This window comes from Palaemon carinicauda, chromosome 8, assembly GCF_036898095.1.
Source record: "Palaemon carinicauda isolate YSFRI2023 chromosome 8, ASM3689809v2, whole genome shotgun sequence".
In the NCBI taxonomy this organism is placed as follows: domain Eukaryota; kingdom Metazoa; phylum Arthropoda; class Malacostraca; order Decapoda; family Palaemonidae; genus Palaemon; species Palaemon carinicauda.
The window spans coordinates 60495573-60501786 of NC_090732.1; positions in this window are offsets into that span (position 1 = coordinate 60495573).

Sequence of the window (6214 nt, forward strand, 5' to 3'; positions counted from 1 at the left end):
AGTTTATCAATGCTTTTAGGACTAGACACTTGATTTGGGCCATAATCATTGCACTCGTTGCATGGCCACCATATGCCATTAAAATAGAGAGCCACTGAGCTTTATTTACATTAGCTTCTGAAAATTCCTGAACATTTGGCTTATTCAAAAACTCTTGGATATTATACTGTGCTATCTTTGACTTTTATAATACTTAAAACCTCACCAAAAATATATTCTAACAATACACAAAACCCTATCAATACTTAATTGTTCCAACCTTTAATCAAAACACGGCCCTGATACCACCAATATTTAAAACAGACTAGCTCGATCCCAAGGGTCTAGGCACCAAAAATATATATGATGGTCCCGTGTCTGGGAACCAAAATATAATATTATACATATATTATGGTTGGCAAGCTATACAACCTCTCGAGTTCCAAACTCACCTGTTTTTTTTTTTTTTACATTAAATATGTTACTTTTGAACATATTGATACCCGAGCTCTGAGATAGGTATACAACTCCCAGACAGCAATATATAAAGCACTGAATATCCAAAGGTCTCATATGTACACTCAAAACAAAACTGGGTAATTATTATTACGATCTATTTAAAACAACCTCTTACTTCGATTCTTTAACAGGATACAAGCGAGCATGAAATAAACACTAGTGACTGAAATAATACACTCTTTACAAAAATAAATATATTCGATATAAATTACAACACATCGAAAGAATTTACATGAAAAAGAAATCACTCGAAATATTAACTCTGAATAAAACTTAGATTAAGACAAATATGTTATGCTCTGAAAATTGTATAATCACTTTACTCAAAATATTAAATGTGAATAAAAATTAGACTAAGACAAAAGGAAATAATTACTCTCTGAAAATTATATAATCACTTGACTTGAAATATTAAATCTGCATAAAACCTTAGACTAAGACAAAAGAAATGATACTTAAGAAAATTATACAATCACTTGTTTCACTTTAAATTAAATTTTACATCAACATTTAAGTTTGATACTTAATGAAAATAAATAACCAGATCACGATACAAATACCTTTCACGTTTCTACAGGGCCAGTTAGAAAATCTCTAAGAGAATATATATAAATACTCACTATGTTCACAAAAACCCGTCACACCAAAACTTTGAGATTTCACTGAACATTTTTTAAACAACTATACACTGATCTAGTACGAGAGGCGTGTGAGAGAGAGAGGGGGAGATGGCTATGACTTAAGGCTGGAATTCTTTATCTGAACCATACATCCCTGGGGGTCGCTTATATATGAAACTTAGCTATTTCCAGAAATTTCTAATAGATTATTCATGTGGCTTGAGACGGCACCTAGCGATGCCAGAGTTACCAACTAAATAAAAATGTCAAGACACAAACCTGGGTTTCAGGCCACTCTCCCTTTCAGCTGCTCCGACCACCCACCGTTATCAGAAATAAAAAAATGATACAATCTTACACTAGGATTTTTAAGATCCTTCCAAAGCACATGGCAAAATAAGAATTGTGTATTTTCTCACAAACATGACACAATATCTCATAAAGATATGAAAGAAAATTACATAAGCCCTTGTTAATATCTCATATGGTCATATAACACTCGTAAATCAGATTACGTAAGAATTCGTAACAAAAATATGTGAAATAAAAAGTGAATTCTTAAAAATAAAGAAAATTTACATATACTGACTTGAATGAAGAATACAATGAAATTAATGACGAAAGTTTTACATAATTTGCATAATAAAGTTAAATCTATACGAGAGGAACACATCTTAAGAGCTGGCTATTCACATCTGCAATGCACATGTGAAAACATGATTAAGATACATGAATAAACTACTGTATTAACTCTACACTAGACCAGCTTCGTGAGAATGAATGAATATATATATATATATATATATATATATATATATATATATATATATATATATATATATGTATGTGTGTGTGCGTGTGTGTGTGTGTGTATATATAAGTATATATGTATATATATATATATATATATATATATATATATATATATATATATATATATATATATATATATATATATACACACATATATATATATATATATATATATATATATATATATATATATATATATATATATATCCCTCGCAACTAATAGATGCGATGTTTTATGGAAAAATAAGTTGAAATTTTACATAAGCGTGAGGTCGTATATGACTCATCGTACCTATCCAGTGTAAAACATTCTGAAATACCTTTCGATACATTTAGATACAGGTCGACTTTGGTTGTCATAGGTAGATATTTTGTAAGGACAATGTCCTACAATGCTTGTAGCACTCTTTTTACCTCTCTACATATTCCGTGTAAATACCTTGTAAATATTGTTTATGCATTTAGGCGCAGAATCACTTGCCCTTCGTTTTTAATGTAAGACTCATTGTTATATGTCAAGCATTGGCTTTTATGTTAAATTAGAAAATTTAATAAAACACAAATGCCTCGCATATCTCACCTGTTCGCGGTCGAACAGTCACTTACCCAGGTCATTACAATGCCGTCAGTACAGGTCAATGTATTCAACCCGTTTCGGAAATAAAGCACCACTTGACTATGGTCTGTCTCTCATACCTCACAGCTGGTGACCCCAGAGTTTTCCTTCAACAGACTTACAATGGCGATTTTCAAAGAAATTGTTTGGGCTCGTGAATCTATACACCTCAACACCATTAATGGAATCATCATGGAGCAAGTTATTTTTGCGATTTTGAGTTAGCAAAAATTTGCTATGGAGTTTCCCTTAACGAACTCCTGACGGCGATTTCAACAAATCGTTTGTGCTCACAACTCCACCTAGCCCAACGCAACAAACAGACTCAATACGGTACAAATCATTTTGCATTCTGGCGTTTCCAAACGCAGTTTTTGCCATGGAAATTAGCGATTACTCGGCTGCTTGGAATTTCTACTCTATTAGCGGACTAAATACGGCTACTACTAAGTTTTGGAGTGTGAGGTTAGATGAGAGAATCAGAGGTTGATAGTACGTCACCCCTCACAACCGAAGAGCACGGCCCAGTATTCATACAAATAGCACAAACGGCCGCACAAATGTCGATGAGATAGAAGTTACAGCTGCCAACATTCACATCGGACGCAGCAACGTTTTGGTTTCAGAGTGCCGAGTCCCACTTCAGGTTGGCAAACATCACCGACAAATGGAAAAAATCAGACATGGTGATGGTAATGCTGACGCCGGGCGCATTCAAAAGAATCTCCTCCTGGCTGAAACAGAGGCCAGGACCCATGAGATACAGCGACCTTAGAAATAAACTGATGGAGGTCTACAATATCCCGGTGCCCCTGAGGGCCAGCGTGCCTTTGACAAAATGACAACGCCCCTCAGTGACATCAGTCTCTCAGCAGCCTGAGACGAACTGTTGGACCTCCTCCAGGTGAACAAGCTCGACAGCGACAGGCGGCCCAGGGAGATAAGCCTGTCAAGGGAGATCTTCCTCCATCTCCTTCCATGAAGCATCTGCACCAAGCTGGAGGGCACCTGGGACCTGGAAAAGGCATCATTGGTCGCAAAGGCTGACAAACTCTACTTGGTGCCAGATACATCGCCACCACCTCTGTCAACGCCGTCACATAGGAGACAGATCAGTACCCGGCGGAGCCAGATGATGTAGGAGTTAGCGCAATCCACGGCGGAAGATCCAAATACTCCCGACCACGGTCCCCACTACACAAACAGCAGAAGTGACGCCAGCAGTGGCCCCGCAAGGGCAACGACAAGAGGAAGACTACCATAAGGGCCCCGACCTTCCAAGATGGTGCTACTTCCACCGAGTCTAGGGGAAAAAGGCGCGGAAGTTTGTCCAACCATGCGACCACACCTATAAGCAACTGTGGAGCAGGTGAGGCACAATTAAACTGGCTTCTACATCCTCGATAATAACTCAGAAAAAAGGTTCCTGGTGGATACAGGCGCTACAGTGTCAACAATCCTGTCCCCAAAAGGACGACCATGGGCCTCCATCAGACGACAGTGCCGCCTTGGTTGCAGCGAACGACAACTCCATCACCTGTTACATGACGAAGATACCGAAGATATCCATCATGGGCCAGAACTACAGTTGGCCTTTCCTGATCGCAGATGTCCAGGGGCCACTTCTGGGCTCTGATTTCCTCACCAACCACGGACTGCTGGTAGACTTGCATCGCAAAACAACTAATGGACCAGGGGACCTACCAGTCGCACCATCTCTCCAGTGGCCCCAGCCTCCCCGGGGTGTGCTCAGTCATGCCCGCCCCCAACCCCCACCGAATACGGCTGCCTGCTGCAGGAATTGCCAGAGGTCTTCAAACCCGAGCTCGGCCAACAGGAGGGCTTCCCCGCCAAGCTTGAGATATTCCATTATATCTCTAAAACCGGCGCCCCAACCCACTGCAGGTTCCGACAGTTCTAGGACAATTGCCAGGAGGACAATAGCCAGCTGGACAATTGCCATTCGGATAATTGCCAGTTTCAGTGCCATGCGGATAATTGCCAGTGGGACAATTACCAGCCAGGCAATTTCCATGCTTAACAATTATTTTCGGTCCTAGGTGATTTCCTTGTTTAGAAATTTTTTTAAATATTTCTTTCTGTATTAATTTACTTCCAAACTTCAGAAATTTTTGTAAATATTTCTACTTCCAAACTTCAGTAGTGAACTTTTTTATTTGTATACTTCAGCCCTTTTAAATGATTTCTACCATCAAAAGTGAGCGTGGCAAAGATATTCTCGTTGATGCTCTACAGTATATGTACCATAAAAATGGATCTAATAGCGATAAGTCCATAATCTACTGGGAATGTACAAAGAGAAAACAAAACTTGTGTAAAGCTAGAGTGCACACAAAATCAAAATTAGAAATCTATGAGTTGATAAAAACTACTGACGAACATAATCATGAAGCATCTAAAAGTACTGTTGATGCTAAGAGTGCTGTTGCAAAGTTAAAAGATGATGTTGTATCGAATAATTCCACCACAAGATCATTAGTTGTAAGCTGCTTTTCGACATTGGATACTTGCTCACGGGCTGAAGTGCAAAACGTCCAGCATCTAAGTAGAAATGTTCGTCGATGGAGGCAACAAACTATAAGTGCTCCAGCAATCCCTAGGGAAACGATCAGTTTTTGCATTCCAACAAATTTTCAACATTTCTCATCTGGAGAAAAAGTTTTTGCAGTATGATTCGGGAGCTGAAGACCATAATCGTATTCTGATATTTGCTACTGAAGTTGGGATGGATCATTTAAGGAGGTATAGAAACTGGGCAGTTGATGGAACCTTCAAGGTGTCACCGGGAATCTTTTATCAACTTTTCACCATCCATGTCCAAGTAGATAATTGTAGTTTTCCTCGAATATTTGGCCTTCTTCCAAACAAGACTTAGGAAACATATGAAATGTTTTATAACAAAATCCATGACATCCTTCAGCAAACTCCTACAACTATAATGAGTGATTTTGAAAAGGGGTCTTTTAACGGAATTAAAGGTATTTTCCCTGTCACTATTGTGAGTGCATGTTTCTTCCATTTCTGCCAACCGAATTACAGGAAAATTGTTGAGTTAGGGTTTAAGGTTCGATACCATAATGATAACGAATTTTGTCTCAAGATACGATGTTTCTCTTCTCTTGCCTTTTTACCAATAGAAGACGTTCCAACAGGTTTTGAGGAACTTTCCGAGGACGAAGATATCCCTGAAGAATTTCTCGCTTATTTTGATGTTACTTACATAGGAGTGATAACAGGAAGAGGCGGAAACCGTAGAAGAGCCAGACCATTATTTCCAATTTTGATTTGGAACATGCACGTAAGAACTCAAATGTGTATGCCACGAACGAACAACAGTCTCGAAGGATTCCACAGTGCTTTATCAAATAATGCTGAACAACACCCTCATATTTCGAAACTTACAGATCATCTCATGAAAGAGGAAGTTTTGTCGCAAACAAAAGTGATTCAAATGGAAAGAGGAGATGAGAGACCTACAAACACAAAATATAAGAAGATCAACAAGTGTTTAGAGCAGATAGTCAGCCGCTATAATCCTGACTATAAAATCACCTTTCTTAGATCTATTGGTTATAATGTACATATTTTCTAAAGTATGATAAAAGTGTTATAGATGTGCTCTGTAAATAAATGTTTCTTAAACTAT